The following is a 27,259-nucleotide window of genomic DNA, read 5'->3' as shown; positions in this document are numbered from 1 at the left end:
CCAACCACTGCAGCTCCTAAATCACCTGCACCCCCTAGTACAGTCAGCAGTGGTGGTACACAACCTAAGGGTATAGTAGGGTTGACCCTGGGTACTGAGATGGAGTCTGGCCTAGTCAGAATCCCTACTCAGGCAGTTCTGCTCTATGATGTGGACATGGCCATGCCCACCACTGTGAGTCCCAGTAACTTGGGCAAGTATAGACAGACACCTTTAATTAATGAGAAACTGGCTCAGGCCTATAGGGACACATGTGCCAGAGTCACTATGGTGACACCTAACTTTGTGGACCCTGGACAAATTGTACTATGTGAGAATTACCTAGTGACCAATGCAAGCAATGCCACTACTACACATAGTGTGGCTGTTGTGAACTTCTCCTGGGGAGGGGTAACTGGCCTCAAGAAAGTTGTTGTGAGTGCAGATCTGCCAGTAGACTGTCTGTTGGGCAATGATCTAGAGAACTCAGTTTGGTCAGAGGTGGAGTACAGGACTCATGCAGAAATGCTAGGGAAATCAGCACATGTTCTTACTGTAACCAGAACTCAGGCAAAGAAGTGCCTACCTGAACCTGTGGTGGATCTTGAAACTATAGACCAACCACAATCCAAGAGAAGGAGCAAGAGGGTTAAGGCTTTGCCTTCCCACTTGCCCCAGGTTGAGGATCAGCTCTCACAGGAGACTGATTCTGAGATCCAAGAGGAGACTGTCCCTGAAGAACTTGAACCTGTTCAGGTTGAGTTTCTGGGGACAGGGGGACCCTCAAGGGCAGACCTGGGGCAGGCCCAATTAGATTGCCCTTCCCTTGAACCCCTCAGACAGCAAGCTGCTGCTGAGGCTGCTGGGAATGCTCAAAGTACCCATAGAGTGTATTGGGATGATGGGCTCCTTTATTCAGAGGCTAGAGACCCCAAGCCTGGTGCCACCAGGAGGTTGGTCATACCTTTGCAATTCAGGGGCTTCCTTCTTACCTTGGCCCATGATATTCTCCTTGCAGAACACTTAGGCCAGAACAAGACTTGGGACAGGCTTGTCCCTCACTTTCACTGGCCTCATATGTCAGAAAATGTCAAGGAGTTTTGTCGCTCCTGTGTCACTTGCCAAGCCAGTGGTAAGTCAGGTGGCACAACAAAGGCCCCCCTGATACCACTACCTGTGGTGGGGGTACCCTTTGAAAGAGTTGGAATAGATATTGGTGGTCCCATGGATCCTCAAACAGCATCTGGGCACAGATTTATACTGGTGGTAGTGGATCATGCCACCAGGTATCCAGAGGCAATTCCCCTGAGGACCACAACAGCACCTGTTGTGGCAAGGGCCCTTCTTGCAGTTTTCTCAAGAGTGGGCTTTCCAAAGGAGGTTCTTTCAGACAGAGGTACCAGCTTCATGTGTGGATACTTAAAAGCAATGTGGAAAGAGTGTGGAGTGAACTATAAGTTCACCACACCCTATCATCCTCAGTGCAATGGGCTTGTTGAAAGTTTTAACAAGACCCTAAAGGGAATGATAAAAGGGTTACCTGAGAAGCTTAGGCGACAATGGGTCATCCTTTTACCCTGCTTGCTCTTTGCTTACAGAGAGGTCCCACAGAAGGGGGTTGGCTACAGCCCTTTTGAACTTTTGTTTGGCAACCCTGTGAGGGGTCCATTGTGTCTGGTGAAGGAAGGATGGGAGAAACCTCTCAAAAAGCCTAAGCTAGATGTTGTGGACTATGTACTTGGTCTCCCCTCCAGGATGACTGAGTACATGGAGAGAGCATTCAAAAACCTGGAGACCAGTCAAGAATTACAGAAAGCTTGGCATGACCAAAAGGCTGTTCTGGTTGAGTTCCAGCCAGGGCAGAAGGTGTGGGTGTTGGAGCCAGTGGCCCCAGCAGCTCTCCAAGACAAATGTTCTGGACCCCACACCATCATTGAAAAGAAGGGAGAGGTCACCTATTTGGTTGACCTTGGAACCCCTAGGAGCCCCCACAGGGTGCTCCATGTTAACAGATTGAAAGCATTTGTTGACAGGGAGGAGATGAGCTTGCTCATGGCCACAGATGGGGAACAGGAGGAAGAGAGTGACCCTCTCCCAGACTTGTTATCCCAGAACCCTGATGATGGTTCAGTTGATGGAGTAGCCTTGGCAGGCAGCCTCACTGACCAGCAACATATGGACTGCAGACAGGTGTTGCAGGCCCATAGACATATGTTTTCTCTCACACCCAGTCAAACTAACTGGTGCACCCATGGGTTGGTGATGGATTGGGCATCTGAACCAATCAAACACTCACACCCAGTCAACAGATCTGGGTTTAATCCATCACTGTTATTTAGCCTACTCTGCCACCCCAGTTCACACATGGCCATATGCAAATCAGTCTGACCCTGTTCCTCATGGGAACAGTCCAGCCTGAACTGCCAAGCCATGCCTTCCCTGGACCGGATTCAAGCTTCCTAAGACCGTTTTCTGGCATTACAGCCGTCTTCAGCCAGGCTTGCTTGAATCCAGTGGCAAAGTGAGAAAGAGACTCACATCTAAGCATACCCTGCCAACGTATGGCGAACAAAGCGGTACAAAAGGAGGTGGTGATGGACGGAGCATCTGAACCAATCAAACATTCACACCCAGTCAACAGATCTGTGTTTAATCCATCACCGTTCTTTAGCCCACTCTGTCACCCCAGTTCATCAATGGCCATATGCAAATCAGTCTGACCCTGTGCCTCATGGGAACAGTCCAGCCCGAACTGCCAAGCCCTGCCTTCCCTGGACTAAATTCAAGCTTCCTAGGACCGGTTTCCGGCATTACAGCCGTCTTCAGCCAGGCTTGCTTGAATCCAGTGGCAAAGTGAGCAGGGGACTCACGTCTGAGCATACCCTGCCAACTTATGGCGAACAAAGCGGTACAAAAGGGGGTGGTAATGAATGGAGCAACTGAACCAATCAAACACTCACACACAGTCAACAGATCTGGGTTTAATCCATCACCGTTCTTTAGCCCACTCTGCCACCCCAGTTCAGACATGGCCATATGCAAATCAGTCTGACCCTGTGCCTCATGGGAACAGTCCAGCCTGAACTGCCAAGCCATGCCTTCCCTGGACCGGATTCAAGCTTCTGAGGACCGGTTTCTGGCATTACAGCCGTCTTGAGCCAGGCTTGCTTGAATCCAGTGGCAAAGTGAGCAAGGGACTCACGTCTGAGCATACCCTGCCAACTTATAGCAAACAAAGCGGTACAAAAGGGGGTGATGTGGTGAGCAAAAAAACAATGGATTTAGGCCCAGATCGCTGTACTGGGGGGAATGGTGACATTGTTCTGTATTCTGTCCACCTACTCTTGTTTTTGCATTTGTCACCCCGAGTGGGACGGGTATGCTCAGACTTGAGTACCGTGTTCTCCACACCACTGGAGTCAAGCTATCCTGGCTGAAGATGGCTGAAACCGGTCCTAGGATGCTTGATTTCGGTCCAGGGAAGACATGGCTTGGCAGTTTGGGCTGGACTGTTCCCTTGAGGCACAGGGTCAAGGCTGATTTGCTTATGGCCATGTCTGAACTGGTGTGATGTGGTGAGAAAAAAAATGATGGATTTAGACGCAGATCGCTGTACTGGGGTGAATGTATAACATTGTTCTGCATTCTGTCTATCAACTGTTGTTTTTGCATTTGTCACCCCGAGTCGGACGGGTATGCTCAGACGTGAGTCCCATGCTCTACACACCACTGGAGTCAAGCTATCCTGGCTGAAGATGGCTGATAGCCAGAAACCGGTCCTAGGATGCTTGATTCCGGTCCAGGAAAGACATGGCTTGGCCGCTCGGGCTGGAGTGTTCCAATGAGGCACAGGGTCAAGGTTTATTTGCATATGGCCATGTCTGAACTGGGGTGATGTGGTGAGCAAAAAAACGATGGATTTAGGTCCAGATCGCTGTACTGGGGTGAATGTATGACATTGTTCTGCATTCTGTCCATCAACTGTTGTTTTTGCATTTGTCACCCCGAGTGGGACGGGTATGCTCAGACGTTAGTTCCGTGCTCTCCACATCACTGAAGTAAAGCTGTCCTGGCTGAAGATGGCTGATAGCCAAAAACCGGTCTAGGATGCTTGATTTCGGTCCAGGGAAGACATGGCTTGGCAGTTCGGGCTGGACCGTGCTCTCCACACCACTGGAGTCAAGTGAAGATGGACGATAGCCAGAAACCTGTCCTAGGATGCTTGAATCCGGCCAGGCAAGACATGGCTTTGTAGTTCGGGCTGGAATAATCCCAAGAGGCACAGGCTCAAGGCTGATTTGCATATGGCCATGTCTGAACTGGGGTGATGTGGTGAGCAAAAAAATGATGGATTTAAGCCCGGATCGCTGTACTGGGGTGTATGACATTGTTCTGCATTCTATCCATCAACTGTTGTTTTTGCATTTGTCACCCCGAGTGGGACGGGTATGCTCAGACGTGAGTCCCGTTCTCTCCACATCACTGAAGTAAAGCTGTCCTGGCTGAAGATGGCTGATAGCCAAAAACCGGTCCTAGGATGCTTGATTTCGGTCCAGGGAAGACATGGCTTGGCAGTTCGGGCTGGACTGTTCCCTTGAGGCACAGGGTCAAGGCTGATTTGCTTATGGCCATGTCTGAACTGGGGTGATGTGGTGAGCAAAAAAAATGATGGATTTAGGTGCAGATCGCTGTACTGGGGTGAATGTATGACATTGTTCTGCGTTCTGTCCATCAACTTTTGTTTTTTGCATTTGTCACCCGGAGTGGGACGGGTATGCTCAGACGTGAGTCCCGTGCTCTCCACACCACTGGAGTCAAGCTCTCCTGGCTGAAGATGGCTGATAGCCAGAAACCGGACCTAGGATGCTTGATTCCAGTCCAGGGAAGACATGGCTTGGCTGTTCGAGCTGGACTGTTCCCATGAGGCACATGATCAAGGCTGATTTGCATATGGCCATGTCTGAACTGGGGTGATGTGGTGAGCAAAAAAACAATGGATTTAGGCCCAGATCACTTTACTGGGGTGAACATATGACATTGTTCTGCATTCTCTCCATCAACTGTTGTTTTTGCATTTGTCACCTCGAGTGGGATGGGTATGCTCAGACGTGAGTCCCGTGCTCTCCACACAACTGCAGTCAAGATATCCTGGCTGAAGATGGCTGATAGCCAGAAACAGGTACTAGGATGCTTGATTCCGGTCCAGGGAAGACATGGCTTGGCAGTTCGGGCTGGACTGTTCCCATGAGGCACAGGGTCATGGCTGATTTGCATATGGTCATGTCTAAATTGGGGCGATGAGTGAGCATAAAAAGATTTATTTGTGCCCAGATCGCTGAACTGGGGTGAATGTATGACATTGTTCTGCATTCTATCAATAAACTGTTGTTTTTGCATTTGTCACCCCGAGTCGGACGGGTATGCTCAGACGTGAGTCCCATGCTCTACACACCACTGGAGTCAAGCTATCCTGGCTGAAGATGGCTGATAGCCAGAAACCAGTCCTAGGATGCTTGATTACGGTCCAGGGAAGACATGGCTTTGTAAGTCGGGCTGGAATAATCCCATGAGGTACAGGGTCAAGGCTGATTTGCATATGGCCATGTCTGAACTGGGGTGATGTGGTGAGCAAAAAAATGATGGATTTAGGCCCAGATCGCTGTACTGGGGTGTATGACATTGTTCTGCATTCTGTCCATCAACTGTTGTTTTTGCATTTGTCACCCCGAGTGGGACGGGTATGCTCAGACGTGAGTCCCGTGCTCTCCACATCACTGAAGTCAAGCTATCCTGGCTGAAGATGGCTGATAGGATGCGTGATTCCGGTCCAGGGAAGACATGGCATGGCAGTTCGGGCTGGACTGTTCCCATGAGGCACAGGATCAGGGCTGATTTGCATATGGCCATGTCTGAACTGGGGTGATGTGGTGAGCAAAAAAATGATGGATTTAGTCCCGGATCGCTGTACTGGGGTGTATGACATTGTTCTGCATTCTGTCCATCAACTGTTGTTTTTGCATTTGTCACCCCGAGTGGGACGGGTATGCTCAGACGTGAGTCCCGTACTCTCCACATCACTGAAGTAAAGCTATCCTGGCTGAAGATGGCTGATAGCCAGAAACCGGTCCTAGGATGCTTGATTTCGGTCCAGGGAAGACATGGCTTGGCAATTCGGGCGGGACTGTTCCTGTGAGGCACGGGGTCAAGGCTGATTTGCATATGGCCATGTCTGAACTTGGGTGATGTGGTGAGCAAAAAAACGATGGATTTAGGCCCAGATCCCTGTACTGGGGTCAATGTATGACATTGTTCTGCATTCTGTCCATCGACTGTTATTTTTGTATTTGTCACCCCGAGAAGACGGGTATGCACAGACGTGAGTCCCGTGCTCTCCACACCACTGGAGTCAAGCTATCCTGGCTGAAGATGGCTGATAGCCAGAAACCGGTCTAAGGATGCTTGATTCCGGTCCAGGGAAGACATGGCTTGGCAATTCGGGCGGGACTGTTCCCGTGAGGCACGGGGTCAAGGCTGATTTGCATATGGCCATGTCTGAACTGGGGTGATGTGGTGAGTAAAAGAACAATGTATTTAGGCCCAGATCGCTTTACTGGGGTGAATGTATGACATTGTTCTGCATTCTGTCCATCAACAGTTTTATTTGCATTTATCACCCCGAGTGGGACGGGTATGATCAGACATGAGTCCTGTGCTCTCCACACCACTGGAGTCAAGCTATCCTGGCTGAAGATGGCTGATAGCCAGAAACCGGTCTAAGGATGCTTGATTCCGGTCCAGGGAAGACAGGGCTTGGCAGTTCGGGCTGGACTTTTCCCATGAGGCACAGGGTCAAGACTGATTTGCATATGGCCATGTCTGAACTGGGGTGATGTGGTGAGCAAAAAAATTATGGATTTAGGTCCAGATCGCTGTACTGGGGTGAATGTATGACATTGTTCTGCATTCTGTCCATCAACTGTTGTTTTTGCATTTGTCACCCCGAGTGGGACGGGTATGCTCAGACGTTAGTTCCGTGCTCTCCACACCACTGGAGTCAAGCTATCCTGGCTGAAGATGGCTGATAGCCAGAAACCGGTCCTAGGATGCTTGATTCCGGTCCAGGGAAGACATAGCTTTGTAGTTCAGGCTGGAAAATCCCATGAGGTACAGGGTCAAGGCTGATTTGCATATGGCCATGTCTGAACTGGGGTGATGTGGTGAGCAAATAAATGATGGATTTAGGCCCAGATCGCTGTACTGGGGTGTATGACAATGTTCTGCATTCTGTCCATCAACTGTTGTTTTTGCATTTGTCACCCCGAGTGGGACGGGTATGCTCAGTCGTGAGTCCAGTGCTCTCCACATCACTGAAGTCAAGCTATCCTGGCGGAAGATGGCTGATAGCCAGAAACCGGTCCAAGGATGCGTGATTCCGGTCCAGGGAAGACATGGCTTGGCAGTTTGGGCTGGACTGTTCCCATGAGGCACAGGATCAAGGCTGATTTGCATATGGCCATGTCTGAACTTGAGTGATGGGGTGAGCAAAAAAACGATGGATTTAGGCCCAGATTCCTGTACTGGGGTGAATGTATGACATTGCTCTCGATTCTGTACATCAACTGTTGTTTTTGCATTTGTCACCAAGAGTGAGATGGGTATGCTCAGACGTGAGTCCCGTGATCTCCACACCACTGGAGTCAATCTATCCTGGCTGAAGATGGCTGATAGCTAGAAACCAGTCCTAGGATGCTTGATTTCAGTCCAGGGATGACATGGCTTGACAGTTCGGGCTGGACTGTTCCCATGAGGCACAGGGTCAAGGCTGATTTGCATATGGCCATGTCTGAACTGGGGTGATGTGGTGAGGAAAAAAACAATGGATTTAGGCCCAGATCGCTTTACTGGGGTTGAATGTATGACATTGTTCTGCATTGTGTCCATCAACTTTTGTTTTTGCATTTGTCACCCGGAGTGGGACGGGTATGCTCAGACGTGAGTCCCGTGCTTTCCACACCACTGGAGTCAAGCTATCCTGGCTGAAGATGGCACATAGCCAGAAACCGGTCCTAGGATGCTTGATTCCGGTCCAGGGAAGACATGGCTTGGCAGTTTCGGGCTGGACTGTTCCCATGAGGCACAGGATCAAGGCTGATTTGCATATGGCCATGTCTGAACAGGGGTGATGTGGTGAGCAAAAAAACAATGGATTTAGGCCCAGATCGCTTTACTGGGGTGAATGTATGACATTTTTCAGCATTTTGTCCATCAACTGTTATTTTTGCATTTGTCACCTCGAGTGGGACGGGTATGCTCAGACGTGAGTCCCGTGCTCTCCACAGCACTGGAGTCAATCTATACTGGTTGAAGATGGCTAATAGCCAGAAACCGGTCCTAGGATGCTTGATTCCGGTCCAGGAAAGACATGGCTTGGCCGTTCTGGCTGGACTGTTCTGATGAGGCACAGGGTCAAGGTTTATTTGCATATGGCCATGTCTGAACTGGGGTGATGTGGTGAGCAAAAAAATGATGGATTTAGGCCCAGATCGCTGTACTGGGGTGTATGACATTGTTCTGCATTCTGTCCATCAACTGTTGTTTTTGCATTTGTCACCCCGAGTGGGACGGGTATGCTCAGACGTTAGTTCCGTGCTCTCCACACCACTGGAGTCAAGCTATCCTGACTGAAGATGGCCGATAGCCAGAAACCTGTCCTAGGATGCTTGAATCCGGTCCAGGCAAGACTTGGCTTTGTAGTTCGGGCTGGAATAATCCCAAGAGGCACAGGCTCAAGGCTGATTTGCATATGGCCATGTCTGAACTGGGGCGATGTGGTGAGCAAAAAAATTATGGATTTAGGCCCGGATCGCTGTACTGGGGTGTATGACATTGTTCTGCATTCTGTCCATCAACTGTTGTTTTTGCATTTGTCACCCCTAATGGGACGGGTATGCTCAGTCGTGAGTCCAGTGCTCTCCACATCACTGAAGTCAAGCTATCCTGGCGGAAGATGGCTGATAGCCAGAAACCGGTCCAAGGATGCGTGATTCCGGTCCAGGGAAGACATGGCTTGGCAGTTTGGGCTGGACTGTTCCCATGAGGCACAGGATCAAGGCTGATTTGCATATGGCCATGTCTGAACTTGAGTGATGGGGTGAGCAAAAAAACGATGGATTTAGGCCCAGATTCCTGTACTGGGGTGAATGTATGACATTGCTCTCGATTCTGTACATCAACTGTTGTTTTTGCATTTGTCACCAAGAGTGAGATGGGTATGCTCAGACGTGAGTCCCGTGATCTCCACACCACTGGAGTCAATCTATCCTGGCTGAAGATGGCTGATAGCTAGAAACCAGTCCTAGGATGCTTGATTTCAGTCCAGGGATGACATGGCTTGACAGTTCGGGCTGGACAGTTCCCATGAGGCACAGGGTCAAGGCTGATTTGCATATGGCCATGTCTGAACTGGGGTGATGTGGTGAGGAAAAAAACAATGGATTTAGGCCCAGATCGCTTTACTGGGGTTGAATGTATGACATTGTTCTGCATTGTGTCCATCAACTTTTGTTTTTGCATTTGTCACCCGGAGTGGGACGGGTATGCTCAGACGTGAGTCCCGTGCTTTCCACACCACTGGAGTCAAGCTATCCTGGCTGAAGATGGCACATAGCCAGAAACCGGTCCTAGGATGCTTGATTCCGGTCCAGGGAAGACATGGCTTGGCAGTTTCGGGCTGGACTGTTCCCATGAGGCACAGGATCAAGGCTGATTTGCATATGGCCATGTCTGAACTGGGGTGATGTGGTGAGCAAAAAAACAATGGATTTAGGCCCAGATCACTTTACTGGGGTGAACATATGACATTGTTCTGCATTCTCTCCATCAACTGTTGTTTTTGCATTTGTCACCTCGAGTGGGATGGGTATGCTCAGACGTGAGTCCCGTGCTCTCCACACCACTGCAGTCAAGATATCCTGGCTGAAGATGGCTGATAGCCAGAAACAGGTACTAGGATGCTTGATTCCGGTCCAGGGAAGACATGGCTTGGCAGTTCGGGCTGGACTGTTCCCATGAGGCACAGGGTCAAGGCTGATTTGCATATGGTCATGTCTAAACTGGGGCGATGAGTGAGCATAAAAAGATTTATTTGTGCCCAGATCGCTGAACTGGGGTGAATGTATGACATTGTTCTGCATTCTATCAATAAAATGTTGTTTTTGCATTTGTCACCCCGAGTGGGCCGGGTATGCTCAGACGTGATTTCCGTGCTCTCCACACCACTGGTGTAAAGCTATCCTGGCTGAAGATGGCTGATAGCCAGAAACCGGTCCTAGGATGCTTGATTACGGTCCAGGGAAGACATGGCTTTGTAAGTCGGGCTGGAATAATCCCATGAGGTACAGGGTCAAGGCTGATTTGCATATGGCCATGTCTGAACTGGGGTGATGTGGTGAGCAAAAAAACGATGGATTTAGGCCCAGATCGCTGTACTGGGGTGTATGACATTGTTCTGCATTCTGTCCATCACCTGTTGTTTTTGCATTTGTCACCCCGAGTGGGACGGGTATGCTCAGACGTGAGTCCCATGCTCTCCACATCACTGAAGTCAAGCTATCCTGGCTGAAGATGGCTGATAGCCAGAAACCGGTCCAAGAATGCGTGATTCCGGTCCAGGGAAGACATGGCATGGCAGTTCGGGCTGGACTGTTCCCATGAGGCACAGGATCAGGGCTGATTTGCATATGGCCATGTCTGAACTTGGGTGATGTGGTGAGCAAAAATACGATGGATTTAGGCCCAGATCCCTGTACTGGGGTCAATGTATGACATTGTTCTGCATTCTGTCCATCGACTGTTATTTTTGTATTTGTCACCCCGAGAAGACGGGTATGCACAGACGTGAGTCCCGTGCTCTCCACACCACTGGAGTCAAGCTATCCTGGCTGAAGATGGCTGATAGCCAGAAACCGGTCTAAGGAGGCTTGATTCCGGTCCAGGGAAGACATGGCTTGGCAATTCGGGCGGGACTGTTCCCGTGAGGCACGGGTCAAGGCTGATTTGCATATGGCCATGTCTGAACTGGGGTGATGTGGTGAGTAAAAGAGCAATGTATTTAGGCCCAGATCGCTTTACTGGGGTGAATGTATGACATTGTTCTGCATTCTGTCCATCAACAGTTTTATTTGCATTTATCACCCTGAGTGGGACGGGTATGATCAGACATGAGTCCCGTGCTCTCCACACTACTGGAGTCAAGCTATCCTGGATGAAGATGGCTGATAGCCAGAAACCGGTCTAAGGATGCTTGATTCCGGTCCAGGGAAGACAGGGCTTGGCAGTTCGGGCTGGACTTTTCCCATGAGGCACAGGGTCAAGGCTGATTTGCATATGGCCATGTCTGAACTGGGGTGATGTGGTGAGCAAAAAAATGATGGATTTAGGTCCAGATCGCTGTACTGGGGTGAATGTATGACATTGTTCTGCATTCTGTCCATCAACTGTTGTTTTTGCATTTGTCACCCCGAGTGGGACAGGTATGCTCAGACGTTAGTTCTGTGGTCTCCACACCACTGGAGTCAAGCTATCCTGGCTGAAGATGGCTGATAGCCAGAAACCGGTCCTAGGATGCTTGATTCCGGTCCAGGGAAGACATAGCTTTGTAGTTCAGGCTGGAAAATCCCATGAGGGACAGGGTGAAGGCTGATTTGCATATGGCCATGTCTGAACTGGGGTGATGTGGTGAGCAAAAAAACGATGGATTTAGGCCCAGATCGCTATACTGGGGTGAATGTATGACATTGTTCAGCATTCTGTCCTTCAACTGTTGTTTTTGCATCCTGGTAATAGTGGCGGACACCGGACTTCTCAGTACCCGAGCCTCCAAGTCGCTGCAAAACAGCACAATGCCAGTTGTAATCCAGGTCACTTGATGCAGCAGGGCCATCTGTACTGCGCCCTTGGCCTGCACAGAAAATATGAAACAACATCCCTCCACTACAGAGAAATCAGAGGCCAGAGGGGATTCCTTGAGAGACAGCTTGTTTAATTCAGCACAGCAAACTGTGGCGCCGAATGCATTTTGGCGATGTGCCTTCCTCAGCGCCCTGCACTGATTGGAGTCATTCATTCCAATGCACAAGTCCTCCTACTCTTTTGATCGTGTCCTGCAAGCTTATCCCCCTAGCCGATACAGCTCACTTGTTGGTTGTTTGCTATGAATGAGCAAAACTTCAACTCCCAGAATGCAATATGTTGATGCATCTGGGTCGGTGGTATGGGGGAACATGTATCAATAGGTACAAGCTTGTCAGTCTTATGCAGGTATGGCGAATGAGTGTCCAATGTAGTGCCAAAGTCCACAAAAAGCTTCCTTGGGTCCCCTCGGACTGCTGCCGCACATCAAATCAAGAAAGCGAGTAAGCAGGTGCAGCCATGCGCACCATAACGCCCTGTTGGAGGTAAAATACCTTGCTCCGTTTGTGCCATCCTGGTAATAGTGACAGACATCGGACTTCTCGGTACCCCGAGCCTCCAAGTCGCTGCAAAACAGCGCAATGCCAGTTGTAATCCGGGTCACTTCATGCAGCAGGGCCATTTGTACTGCACCCCTTGCCCGCGCCGAAAATATGAAACAACATCCCTCCACTACGGAGAAATCAGAGGCCAGAGGGGATTCCTTGGGAGATAGCTTGTTTAATTCAGCTCAGTCAACAGTGGCGGTGAATGTATTTCGGCGATGTGCCTTCCTCAGCGCCCTACACTGATTTGAGTCCTTCATTCCAATGCAACCCTTCGGATCGTGTCCTGCAAGCTCCTCCTCTAGCTGATACGGCTCACCTGTTGGTTGTTTGCTATGAATGAGCAAAATTTCAACTCCCAGAATGCAATATGTTGATGCATCTGCATCGGCGGTATGGGGGAACATGTATCAATAGGTACAAGCTTGTCAGTCTTATGCAGGTAGTGGCGAATGAGTCCCCAATGTAGTGCCAAAGTCCATATATATATATATATATATATATATAGGTTTAGGTGGAAAGCAGCTAGCTTCTATATAGAGCACTCTTAACACCAGCAACACTCCAGATATGTTCACCTCAAATTTTTGCTTTTCTACCAAAGTGCAATCCATGCCGAGTTATGAAGTGACAAAGTCTTTTGCCATCTCAACAGAAACATCTTTAAGCATGAGACTAGCATAGTGCTATCCATGCAGAGCAGTAAAATGCCAAAAGACTTTTACGGCACCAGGCACTGTATTACAGCTTTGAATTCGTGAAATACCAAGCAAGCCAACCTGAAATTAATAAAAACAACTTGTGGCACATGTTTTGCTCTCATTAGAGCTCTTCAGAAAGGTATAGCTTTATCCGGACACAAGGGAGCACCCAGTATAAGGCAAAACAATACCCTTTCAGGCATAGAGTGATACATAAATTATGCAAAAAAGAAGCAGGGATGTCAGGGTAATTCTCAAGGTTTAGGTATAAAGCAGCTCATGTATAGAGGTCTCTCAACAGAGCTCTCTCACTAGCAGTGGCACCCTAGATCTGCTCACCTCAAAGGTCTGCTTTTCTATCAAAATTATAAGCATAGGATTAGCACAGTGTTATCCACAACAAAATAGAAAGGGACAACATTTTTTTGCCATTTCTACAGCAAAGTCTCTAAGCATAGGACTAGCACAGTACTATCCATGCTGACCTGTAAAATGACAAAAGCCTTTTATCACTCCAAGCACAGTATTACAGCTTTGAATTGGTGAAATACCAACCAAAACAAATGAATAAAAGCAGCCCCTGACACCTGTTTCACTTTCATTAGAGCTCTTCAGAGAGGTATAGCTTTGTCCAGACACAAGGGAACATCCAGTATAGGTCAAAACAATTGAGGTAACAGCTTAACCCTGAACAGTTTGTGTATATTCCCATGTAATGCAATCAAGCTGTAATTGATGGCCTCCTTCTTTTCCATTGAAGAGACTGTGGTGGTATCTGTGTATGTGCCTAGCATTGTGTATAGACAGCTCAGTGATTTTGACCTTACCCACATTAGTATGATGTGAGGTAAATGGCTTTGGAGGTACATTACAGGTCACTGTTTCTGTGACTTTGTGTTAGATGGTCTGTTGGGATGTGTGGTCAGTACAGTGCATACTCTTCTCAGCCAGCTCAGCCCGACCACCTGGGCCAATTGCTTTCTACCAGTAGGACTGAGTGTGGTACCAAGATGGCTGACAGAGGGCGATGGAATTTTGAGTAAAAGGCCTGCTGGGATGTGTGGTCAATGCAATGTGTATTCCTTACAGACAGCCAACCTGGAGCTATTACTTCTTGTCAGGAAGGCTGAGTATAGTAGCAAGATGGCTGACAGAGGGGATGGAGTTTGGATTGGGAGGTTTGGTGAGATGTGCGGTCAGTGCAGTGCATACTACTCCTAGCCAGCCCAGCCAATCTACCTGGGCCTCTTTCTTCCTGCCACTGAGGGCGAGTGTAGTAGCAAGATGTCTGACAAAGGGGGATGGAGTTTACAGTGGAAGATCTGCTGGGACGTGTGGTCCTTTCTAACACTCTTCCCCCTCTACTCTACTTGACCGAAGACTTTCCTTACAGTAAGGGTGCATATGGTAGCAATATGGGTGGCAGAGGGGGATGGAGTTTGCAATGGAAGGCCTGCTGGAAAGTGTGGTCTTTTCTAACACTCCTCTACTTTTTCCCCACTTGATCAATGACTTCTTGTCACAAAGGGGCTGATTATGATGGAGGATTTTCCGCATCCTCCGGGCCGGCGGAAGCCACCGCCGGCCCGGAGGATGCAGAAAATCCTCTGCGGACCCACCAAAGACCCACCGCCACACTAGGATGGCTGGTGGGTCCTGTTTTCAGTCCGCCGCTTTTCCGCTGTGGTTGACTTACAACCGCGGCAGAAAGCTGTAACGTGGCAGGCGGTGTCTATCAGACACTGCCAGCCACATTAGGATGGTGTAAAACAGATGCCTTTCCACAGTGGCTTTTCCGCCGTGGAAAAGCATGTGTAACTTCACTGCGGGGGCCCATTGCGGGCCCCCTGGGTAAAGGAGGGGTGGGGGGTGCACATGGAGGGGTACCCCCCTGCATTTGTATGCAGTAATTGGCAGGCACTGCACAGTGCCTGCCTCTTTCTGCATACAAATGCAATGTATGCATTTTTACCATTGCGACGGGTGCACCTTGAAGCCGCACCCGCAGAAATGGTAAAAATAGAGGATGTGACCGCCAGGGTGGCAGTCACATCCTAATTTGACAGGAGGGAACTCCGCAGGCCATGCGGAGGTTCCCTCCTCCTCTATGGTCGCGGACGGACTCAAGTCCGTCTGCGATCATAATGAGCCCCTAAGGGTGTATGTGGAAGCAGGATGACTGACAGAGTGGGAATGAGTTTGGAGTGGAAGGCCTGTTGAGATGTGTGGTCAGTGTAGTGGGTACCTCTCCCAGCCAGCCCACCTGGCCCTATTGCTTTCTGCCAGTAAGGGTGAGTATAGTAGCAAGATGTCTGACAGAGGGGACAGAGTTTAGAGTGGAGGGTCATCTTGTTGTGAACGTATCTAGGACCCTAATTAAATATTCCCGATTCATGCCCTTATGTGGTTATAACAAATCATATCCTTATAAAGGCATAAGAATCATATCCATATTTAGTCATATCCAATGCAGTCCAAATACGGCAAGGCTACTTCCTTTGACTACTAGAACGTACGACGAGTTCTTTAAACAAACCAAACCTCCAGCAACCTGGGAATTCCCCATGCTTTTGTTTTGATTTGTCCTAGAACTCCTGCGAGTCCGAAAGAATGGCCAGTTCTTTGTGACAGCTTTTATAGACGTCTTATGTCCAACCTTACGTCAAACACGGCACCTTCCAGGTATAAATATACCAACGTTTGCCTTAAGCAACACACGGTGGTTTGGAGCAGAGCGGCTATCTACTTATCCGAAGGCCAGCTGATGCGAGTGCCGAAGGAAGCCGTCCCTCCCATTTGACGCACTGAGAAAGACGCTGTCTTTTTCTCCTGCCAAAAAAATCCAGCTCCAGTGTTTCCAGTCACCCTTGCGGGTTACTGGGAGATCGAGTCCTGAGAGCGAGATACAAGACCTCCTTCATTCTAAAACCAAGGTACGGAGCTGATTAGATCCATAGAGAATTCTTGAGTCAGATTCTTGGCAAAACGAACTTAACTTAAAAACTCCTTTACTCCTTCCACGTACTAGGCTTAGGTTAGGTACACTGGGGTAGGCGTATTTAGAAACATCCGTTGAGTACGTTTAGTCAACTTTTATCATTGTATGTAATTGTATATATTTTATACATTTTAAGTATCATATGGCTCAGAAACCATATCAATGCTTTTACAGTATTATTTCATAATGCTCCTTTTACTGTACGCACTTTACTTTATGACAAGTATTGCAATTATAGCAATGCACTTCTCTTGCATGAGAAAGAAGACTGCTCAATAAATAACACCTTTTATTGAAAACGCCCGTCTCTCTATTTCTCTGCACTCTGGTGAAACTAAGTATGCACGATTGACTGAGTGAAATAGCTATCTATTGTTTTCACACGACTCTGGAGATATACTCCTTATTCTGGGGGAGCAAAGTTGTCATGTTTATGCGGTTGTCAGAAGCTAATCCCTTCTAGTCTAATCAGGGAAGTATACTCCTCCCTGTTCATTCGAGAAAGTTTCTAGTGACCTCTGAGCTAGCTGGCAAACCTAATTAAGTCTAATTAACCATCCTCAACCTACTCTGCGAAGAAACTGGAACAAAATCACCACCGACCAGATCTCCTCATCGCTTCTTCAAAACCCCCCTGCCCACTCATCGAACGCCAACCAAGCAGCCATTAACCTCACTCATTGGCTAACCAACAGCGCCGACATCCTAGCACCGTTGAAAAAACGCCACATCAAACTAGGCAGAAAAAACGCCTCCTGGTTCAACGATGATCTTAAGAAATCTAAGAAACTCTGCCGCTCCCTCGAGAAGGCATGGAAAAAAGACCCGAACACCAGCACTAAGGACGCCTTCAAAAACGCTTCCCGCATTCACCACCAACTAATCCGGTCTGCCAAGAAAGCCGCATTCAAAGACCGACTAGATAACAACGCCCACAACAGCAAGGAATTATTCAACATCGTCAAAGAATTTACCAACCCATCAGTCAACTCCAACGACATCACCCCCTCTCAAGCCCTTTGCGACTCCCTAGCTTCGTTTTTTCCACGACAAAATCGCAGACATCCACAACAGCTTCGACAACCAACCCGGAGACTAACCCACCCAACCGTCTGCCGTACCTTCACCCCCCTTGAACATCCTCAACGACTGGAACCCAATCTCCACTGAGGACACCATCCGCCTGATGAACTCCATCCACTCAGGATCCCCCACAGACCCTTGCCCTCACCACATCTTCAACAAAGCAGACTCCATCATAGCACCACACCTCAGAGACGTCATCAACTGCTCCCTCAACTCCGCCACCTTCCCGGAAAGCTGGAAACACGCAGAACTCAGCGCCCTTCTGAAAAAACCCACAGCTGACCCCACCGAACTCAAAAACTACCGCCCCATCTCGCTCCTTCCATTCATGGCCAAAGTCATCGAGAAAGCTATCAACAACCAGCTTGCCACCTTCCTCAAAACCAACAAATCCCTCGACTCTTCACAGTCCGGCTTCCGAGCCAAACACAGCACTGAGACCGCACTCATCGCAGCAACAGACGACATTCGAACTCTACTGGACAATGGAGACACAGTCGCCCTCATCCTCCTCGACCTCTCCGCAGCCTTCGACACAGTCTGTCATAGCACCCTGCTACAACGCCTCAGAAACATCGGAATCCAAGGAAAAGCACTGGAATGGATCACTTCGTTCCTTACAGGAAGAACTCAGAGAGTCCGCCTTCCACCATTCAAATCAGAGGCCACTGAAGTCATTTGCGGCGTGCCACAAGGATCTTCACTTAGCCCCACCCTCTTCAACGTATACATGAGCCCCCTCGCGACCATCGCACGCCAACACAATCTCAACATCATCTCCTATGCTGATGACACTCAACTGATCCTCTCACTCACCAACGACCCGAACACCGCCAAAACCAACCTACATGAAGGAATGAAAGAAGTAGCCGAGTGGATGAAGCAAAGCCGTCTGAAACTGAACTCAGATAAAACAGAAGTCCTTATCCTAGGTACCTCCCCCTCCACCTGGGACGACTCTTGGTGGCCAGAGGCCCTTGGAAAAGCACCCATCCCGACGGACAACGCACGGAACCTGGGCGTCATCCTGGACTCCTCACTCTCAATGAACAGACAAGTCAATGCCGTTTCATCATCTTGCTTCAACATTCTTCGCATGCTCAAAAAAACATTTCGGTGGATCCCAACCGAAACTAGAAAAACGGTCACCCACGCACTGGTCACGAGCTGCCTGGACTACGGAAACACCCTATACGCCGGTACCACCGCAAAACTCCAGAAAAAACTCCAACGCATCCAGAACGCTTCAGCCAGACTCATACTAGACATCCCGCGTAAAGACCACATTTCCGGTCACCTGAAAAACCTCCACTGGCTCCCCGTCAATAAGAGGATTACATTCCCCCTCCTAACCCACGCACACAAAGCACTTTACGAACTTGGACCCGAATGCCTCAACACATGACTTTCCTTCTACACCCCCTCCCGCCAGCTACGATCCTCCAACCAAGCCTTTGCTACTGTACCTCGCATCAATAAAACCACCATGGGAGGAAGATCCTTCTCCTACCTGGCAGCTAAAACCTGGAACTCACTTCCCACTCACCTTCGCCTCACTCAGAACCACCTAGCATTCAGAAAGCAAATTAAAACCTGGATATTCGACAAATAATTCCCCTCCCTTCTTCAAGCGCCTTGAGACCCTCTGGGTATGTAGCGCGCTATATAAATTATTTGACTTGACTTGACTTGACTAACATATTCAATAGAGACCTAGTCGACCTCAGTCCTACGTCTAAACTATCGTTTGTGTTATTCCAATGCGCAGAGCCTATTGGGAAAATAGGAACTACACTACATGGCGCACAACGTTTGGTAAGGCGATAATCTAACGCAAGATACTAGAGTAACTCAGTCGTGCTTTTTCACACAGTGAGAATCCACTGAGGGAGATCTCACCCTTCTAGGGCCTGAGGGAACTAGGTTATAGGGTCTGGGGAGGGTCTGGCCCTCTCCATCCCTATGTAGGTCCAAGTTGGCTCGGCTAAGCCTCCCCACTGGGACCTGGGTATCCCCTTGATCATGCTCTGACACATTACCATCTGATTCTTGGTCCACCTCATTCTCTGGGGTGTTCTCATTCTCTGGGGGATCTACTCCATCTCCTGCATCTAAGGGAACTGCACTCGCCTTAGCTAGGCCATCCTTGTCCAGGATGGCTATCAGGGAAGGAATGGTGGGGTTGTGACCACTTTTTATCCCTCTTGCAATGCATAAGGCACTCAAGTCTTAATGGCTAAGTTTGTCGTAGCTGGAAACTGCCTTGGTAAGGTCAATTGTCACAGGTGAAGAGCCTGAAGCTCCCTCTGTGCCAGACATGACTGCTAGTGAGGTGCAAGTGGTGCACTTACCTACACTAAGTGTTTTCCTACTGTACCTTGCTAGTGAGTTGTAGTCAGGGTGTGCTAATCCCTTTAATCTACAACTACTAAGTTCAGTAGAACTTAAATATGCTAAGCTTTTGTTTATATGTACCTAAGGTACTTGATGTGATCTTTCAATTTGATAAAAAGATTGCAATGTTAAAACAACAGCAAGCTCAAATCCGCACCGCTGCACACCAATGTGAGAAGTTGGCCTGATATATGATGTTTCCAATTCTGGAACCACCTTGTATCAGTCCAAACAATCCCTTATGGTGTCTGGTTGTAAGTCAACCTTATAGACAAGCTATCCTAGGGGTAGCATGGACTAAGCATGCTGAAAGGAATGGGAGCCCACAGGGCACAATCCGATAGATGTTTTTGGGTAGTATGCGTAACAGCATACCTGAAACAGGAATTGTTTGAAACATACTATGATGTAATAGTTATGATTGATGTGTATATATATCATGTACCTAGCATCCTCAACACTTCACTTACGGTTGTAATCATTCAAAGATGTCTGCCAGTGTTCAATCGATGTAACAGTGTTTGGGACAGGTAGTCCTACTTTTATTGTTATTGTTTAAGCACTAGATAATGGAGGCATTCAGCAAACTGATTTACCCGTGACCAAGGTGCGGCTGCACCGAAACGCGTCGGGTGTTTTTTGACGCTGTTTCTTATGAATAAATAACACGCTTTAAGGAGTTGGGCTTGAGCTTTGCTTTTTGTACCACAAAATAGCACCTGCTTGAATATTGGAGGGGTCGCTCCCTCGCTCGAAGCCCGCCATCGCTGGAGGCTGGAGGATTGGCGAAATTGCTCAGAGATATATATATCGAGTGAACAAGGCGGGAGCAAGCCGCCGAAACGCGTCTAAGCAGCAACTGAGCAATTAAATATCGTTTGGATTATGATTCACAGAGTCAGCGCCTTCTTTTGATGCAAAGTTTGGTTTGGTTGCAATATATATATAAATGTATGTATATTACCTACTGGCGGATACCAGTAGGTAGTTATAGTTAGGACCTATTTTCCTTAGGAAATCCGCAACATTTTATTTGGATTAACTTTGGCACCAGTTAACAGATCTTTGCGAAATTTTCAAAACTTGTGGGGCGCTCTGGACTGCTACTATCCTGAAAGTTTGGGGGTGATTTGTTAAGCGGGAGCTGAGAAAAAAGGGGGGTCCCAAGAAGTGTTTTCCCCATGCAATTTCCCATAGGATCTTAGCCACAGCTACAGCCTGAACTGCTGAACGTAATTACGCCAAATTTGGCAGAGACGTAGTCCTCAGTTCAGACTTGTGCCTTTTTCTTAAATGGTGTCAATCTGTTCAGTAGGTCCTGAGAAAATGACAGTTAAAAGCTTATATATATATATATCTATGGGCGCGGTGGATCCGCGGACTCTGAGCGCACCATGAGCGCAGCATAAGTGCAGCCTTCTGATCACGCACTGAATGCTAATTCGCTGTCAAGTTGTTGTCAACATTCAAAACCAGGAACTGTTGGCATCCATTTTGTGCCTCACTAGAAGCGAGGCTGAAGAAGTCAGTGGAACAAGTTTGGAAAACGTAGAAAGGGGGCAGGGTAGAAATAGTTTGACCCTCTAGACCTGCTTAGGGCTCACTCATTTTTTTTTGTTGTTAAATAAATGGCAAAAGGCATAGGGTGCGCGGAACACTGCAGGAGCCGGCCCTGGTAGCAAGAGGTCCCCACGGCCCTCGAGGGCTCCAGGCGGAGGGCCACGCAGCCTCCCATCCCACCATACACAAAGCCCCGGGGTGGTGGTTTCCGGGGCTTGAGAGGGGACGTTGAGGTCCTCCGCTTCTAATTTTGCAGGGGGGGCCTTGGAGCCCCCCAACCATTTATTTTAAAGCAGGGGGGGGTGGCTCTCACTCTTGCATAGCAAACATCAATGTTGAGAAAATCTTCCGGTAAAATAGCAAAGGATTTGAAGTCCATTTTCAGAGTTTTTGTTGTAGTTTGCAGCCGTTAAAGCAGCGGCAATTTTAACTCCGTCTTTGAAATTATGCCACTAAGTTTTATAATATCGACAATCTCGTCTCCCATTTAAATAGGCGCAAAGTATTTATTGAAGTACATTGTGAATCGTGAAGCAACACTGTCTAATTGTGATCGATAAAGAATTGAATGAGTTGTGTACTTCTTTTGCTCGTAATGTGCATAGGGCAGATTTACAAGTTCATTGCGTTACTATTGCATCACTTTTAGGATGGGAAAAGTGACGCGAAAGTGATGCAAGGGGGTTGTAAATCTGGTACACAGTGTTCTGTTTTACTTTGCTTTCCTTTCTGTCATGTAGAGGATCCTGGGTAAATATAACGGTTTCTGTACAGTCAGTACCTTTCGACCCTACCCCCAAACTGTCAATCAATCAATCAATCAATCAATCAAGGCATTTATATAGCGCGCTACTCACCCGGAGGGTCTCAAGGCGCTTGGGAAGGGGGGGTCCGCTACTGCTCGAACAGCCAGGTCTTGAGTTGCTTCCTGAAGGCGAGGTGGTCTTGGGTCAGGCAGAGGTGGGTGGGGAGGGAGTTCCACGTCTTGGCGGCCAGGTAGGAGAAGGACCTTCACCCTGTGGTGGCTCTGCGGATGCGGGGAACAGCGGCGAGGGCATGATTGGTCGATTGTAGCTGGCGTGTGGGAGTGTAGAAGTTGAGGCGGTTGTTGAGGTATCTTGGGCCTTGGTTGTGTAGGGCTTTGTGTGCAAGGGTGAGGAGTCGGAACGTGATTCTCTTGTTGACCGGGAGCCAGTGCAGGTCTCTCAGGTGTCCGGAGATGTGGCTGTGTCGGGGGATGTCCAGGATGAGTCTTGCTGAGGTATTCTGGATTCGCTGGAGTCTCTTCTGGAGTTTAGCAGTGGTTCCGGCGTAGAGGGAGTTGCCGTAGTCCAGTCGGCTGGTGACGAGGGCCTGGGTGACCGTCTTCCTGGTCTCGATGGGATCCACCGGAAGATTTTCCGTAGCATGCGCAGGATGTTGAAGCACGACGAGGAGACGGCGTTGACTTGTCTGGTCATGGAGAGGGGAGTCCAGGATGAAGCCCAGGTTGCGTGCGTGGTCTGTTGGTTTGGGTGCGCTGCCCAGGGCGGGGGGCCACCAGGAGTCGTCCCAGGCGGAGGGCGACAATCCCAGGATGAGGACTTCCGTCTTATCTGAGTTCAGTTTCAGACGGCTGTTCATCATCCACTCGGCTACGTCTTTCATCCCTTCATGTAGGTTGGCTCTGGCGGTGGCGGAGTCATTGGTGAGGGAGAGGATCAGCTGGGTGTCGTCGGCATAAGAGATGATGTTGAGGTTGTGTTGGCGTGCGATGGCCGCAAGAGGGCTCATGTAGACATTGAAGAGGGTGGGGCTGAGCGAGGAGCCTTGGGGAACGCCGCAGATGACTTTGGTGGCTTCTGATCTGAACGGGGGAGGCAGACTCTCTGTGTCTTTCTGGCGAGGAAGGAGATGATCCATTCTAGTGCCTTCTCTTGGATTCCGACGTTGCTGAGGCGCTGCACTAGGGTGCGGAGGCAGACAGTGTCGAATGCCACGGAGAGGTCCAGGAGGATGAGGGCCGCTGATTCCCCGTTGTCGAGCAGGGCTCGGATGTCATCAGTGGCTGCGATGAGGGCGGTCTCAGTGCTGTGGTTGGCCCGGAAGCCAGACTGCGAGCCGTCGAGGGATCCATTCATCTCAAGGAAGGCGGCCAGCTGCTTGTTGACGGTCTTCTCGATGACTTTGGCCGGAAACGGGAGGAGCGAGATGGGGTGGTAGTTTTTGAGTTCGGTGGGGTCCGCTGATGGTTTCTTCAGTAGAGCGCTGAGCTCGGCATGCTTCCAGCTCTCCGGGAAGGTAGTGGTGTCGAAGGAGGTGTTGATGATGTCCCGCAGGTGGGGCGCGATGACGGAGTCGGCCTTGTTGAAGACGTGGTGAGGGCAGGGGTCGGTTGGAGATCCGGAGTGGATGGAGTTCATCGTGCGTAGGGTTTCCTCGGTGTTGATCCGGGTCCAGGCGTGGAGGGTGGTAGTGGGGGGTGCAGGTGCTGTCGTGGGGTGCGTCGGCTGTGTGCTGAAGCTGTTGTGTATGTCCGCGATCTTGTTGTGGAAGTAGGAGGCTAGGGAGTTGCAGAGGTCTTGTGATGGGGTGATGTTGTTGTTTCCGGCGCTGGGGTTGGAGAGCTCTTTGACGATGTTGAAGAGTTCCTTGCTGTTGTGGGCGTTGTTGTCCAGTCGTTCCTTGAATGCGGTTTTCTTGGTGGTGTGGATCAGTTGGTGGTGTTTTCGAGTGGCGAGCCTGAGGGTGGTCATGTTGTCTGGTGTTGGGTCTCTCCGCCAAGCTCTCTCGAGGGCGCGGCAGTTCTTCTTGGAGCTCTTGAGTTCGTCGGTGAACCATGGTGCTTTCTTACTGCCGGGTCTGCTGGGCGGGGTCCTCAGTGGGGCGAGGTCGTCTGCGCAGTTGCTGATCCACTTCGTGAGGTTGATGGCGGCCTGGCTGGGGTTCGCTGAGCTGGCGGGGGGGTCCTGGCTCAGGGATGCGGCGAGCTGGTCGGCTGTGATCTTGTTCCAGCTTCTGCAAGCCACCTGTTGCTGGTGGTGGTGGATCGTGTTATTTCTGTAGCTGAAGTGGACGCAGCTGTAGTCCGTCCAGTGGAGTCCGGTGGCGTGGCTGAAGGTGATGTCCTTGCTGGAGGAGAAGACGGGGTCGAGTGTGTGTCCGGCGTAGTGGGTGGGGGTGGTCACCAGCTGCTTGAGACCGAGGGTAGCGAGGTTGTCCAGCAGGGTGGTGGTGTTGCGGTCGTTGTTGTTCTCCAGGTGGAAGTTGAGGTCCCCGAGGAGGATGTAGTCGGCAGAGGGGAGGGCGTGCGGGCTGATGAAGTCTGCGATGTCTTCGCTGAATTGTGTGCGTGGTCCCGGGGGTCTGTAGATGAGGGTGCCTCTGAGGGTGGTCTTGGGGTCGGTGTGGATCTGGAACTGCAGGTGTTCGGCGGCAGTGAGGGTGTCGTCGGTGTTGGTCGTGATGTGGATGGTGTTCTTGTGGACGATGGCGATGCCTCCTCCGGTCTGGTTGCCGTGGTCCCTCCGGGTGATCTTGTAGCCGTCTGGGATGGCGATGGCGATGTCGGGCGCTGAAGAGGCGTTCATCCAGGTTTCCGTGAGGAAGGCGACGTCTGTTGATGTTGTGTCGAGGAGGTTCCAGAGCTCCACGGAGTGTCTGTGGACGGAGCGGGTGTTGAGCAGGATGAACTTGAGGTGGTTGCTGCTGGTGGTCGGCTTGGCGGGTGCGGTGCAGGTCCGGATGCAGGAGAACTTGCAGGAGTGGCAGCTGAAGGGTCCGTGGGTGCGTCTCGGGGTGGCTCGGTAGCATCCAGGTATCCGGCCGGTGTTGAGTGCGATGAGTTCGGTGGCGTCGTAGGTCCGGCGGGTGGGCTGGGGTCTGCGGGGGCCAGGAGTTCGGGTGCTGGGCGCGGTCCAGGCGCGGACGGGTGCAGACGGGCGCAGACGGGCTTACCTTTGGCGTGCCTTGGGTGCACAATCGGCGCGCCCGCTGCACGTCAACGCTGCGCGTACGTGCGGTCGCCATTTATGGTGAAGTGGGAGGGAGGAGCAGCTGGGAGGCGGGAGCGGGGAGGGCACAGAAGAAAAAGGGGGCGTGGCCGCTAGTACGGCGGCGGGAAGCGGGGAGAGGGTCGGGTGGGCACAGGGGGCAGAGGGAAACGGCACAGAGAATCACAACCAGGACAATACACTACAATGCAAATATGGAGACAAAAAACAGGTTAAACAGAAAAAGGGGAAGAAATAAAACAAAATTAGCACACGAGAGCCCGCAAGTACAGCGGGGGGCGGGGTCGTTGAGGCAGGCTCAGCGAGGCTGAGTGCAGCAGCCGGGCGGGATTGCACACGCTACAGCTGGTGGCCGCGCGGCGCGGGGGTGTCCTGAGAACAGGTCACACTCACCTGCGCCGCGCGGTCGCCATTTATGGCCAAGTGGGAGGGAGGGAGGAGCAGCTGGGAGGCGGGGAGGGCACAGAAGTAAAAGGGGGCATGGCCACTAGTACGGCAGCGGGAAGCGGGGAGCGGGGCGGGTGGGCACAGGGGGCAGAGGGAAATGGCACAGGGAATCACAACCAGGACAATACACTACTATCCAAATATGGAGACAAAAAACAGGTTAAACAGAAAAAGGGGAAGAAATAAAACAAAATTAGCACACGAGAGCCCACAAGTACAGAGGGGGCGGGGTCATCGAGGCAGGCTCAGCGAGGCTGAGTGCAGCAGCGGGGCGAGATTGCACACGCTACAGCTGGTGGCCACGCGGCGCGGGGGTGTCCTGAGAACTGTTTACTGCCTGTTACCACAGGACCAGTTCATGGAACACTTAAGTAAGCACAGAGGTTAGAAGTTCACCACACTATGTTGCTAATCAAAACAGTTACTGTGCTGGAGTTATAAAAGTTTTCCATAGGAACCGTTAGTCGTTGCTATAGACTATGGTAAAGAGCTGGTAAAGAGTTAGCCTAAGTATTATACTTGTAGTTATAAATATCATTTCTATTTTTAAATGTTTTCTAACTGTATTATTATCACACTAAAAATTAGTGAAATGTTGTCAGAAAAAGAAAATGTATATACTTCTATTATTAACTTTTATTGAAACAACAATACATAACTGGAAACGTAACTTAAAGTTAACAATATAATGAATAACTAGAAACATAACTTTAACAAAACAATTTCATAAACAAAATGTGATATGGACTCCAATAGAAGTAGTGTAGATAATCTGCAAAAGAAAAATTTAAATAAGTGTTCAAAATTAAATCGATATGACTAAATGAGGTCAAACATTACAAGTTAAGGTAATACTTGGCAATATTTTTTAATTTGCACGTCTGCAGTGTGCTTGATACATTCCACCTCTCTTATAGGCCCGCGTTCAAGAGGTGTCTGTACGGAAGTGCCTACTGCGTCAGATTTACAGTATGGACCAACAGGTCTTTAAAATTATTCTGAGATGAGATAGAATTAGGTGAGGAGATCAAGTCATTATGCAGGACAATCTTCTTTGGGGCTTATTTACAAGCCGCTTGCGCCACTTTTGCATTAGTTTTCTCATGTTAAAAGTGACGGAAAAGTGGTGCAAGGGGCTTGTAAATAAGCCCCTTTATTTCTAACACATTTAATCGGAGGCATTGTGTATCTAGGACGCTCTGCTTACCTTGTGTAAACACTGTGACCAACAAAGTTCACAACTTGAACTGAACTTTGGTTCTACACTGGAGAGTAATAAATTCAGCCTTGATTTTTATATCGCAAACAAAACAGGTGATGGACCGAATGTGGATCAATGTCACACATTCACCCCAGTCAAAAGATCTGGACCCAAATCCATCGTTTTTTTGCACTCCACACCACCCTGGGTTAGACAATGGCGATATGCAAATCAGCTCTGACCCTGTGCCCCATGGGAACAGTCCAGTCCGAACTAAAAAAGCCATGTCCTTCCCAGAACGGAATCAAGCATCCGAGGACCGGACCGGTTTCGAGGTAACACCTCTCATCAGCCCGGCTAGCTTGACTCCAGTGGTGTGGAGTGCC

At 49.7% G+C, this 27,259-nt stretch overlaps 1 protein-coding gene across 1 annotated transcript in view; it reads right to left on the bottom strand.

Moving 5' to 3' along the window:
- Nucleotides 1-27,259, bottom strand: part of IL1RAPL1 (interleukin 1 receptor accessory protein like 1) — a 2,420,186-nt gene that overhangs the window by 1,487,408 nt on the left and 905,519 nt on the right. The window lies entirely within an intron of this gene.

Source organism: Lissotriton vulgaris, chromosome 8 (genome assembly GCF_964263255.1).
Source record: "Lissotriton vulgaris chromosome 8, aLisVul1.2, whole genome shotgun sequence".
In the NCBI taxonomy this organism is placed as follows: Eukaryota; Metazoa; Chordata; class Amphibia; order Caudata; family Salamandridae; genus Lissotriton; species Lissotriton vulgaris.
This window is presented reverse-complemented; position numbering and strand designations above follow the sequence as displayed.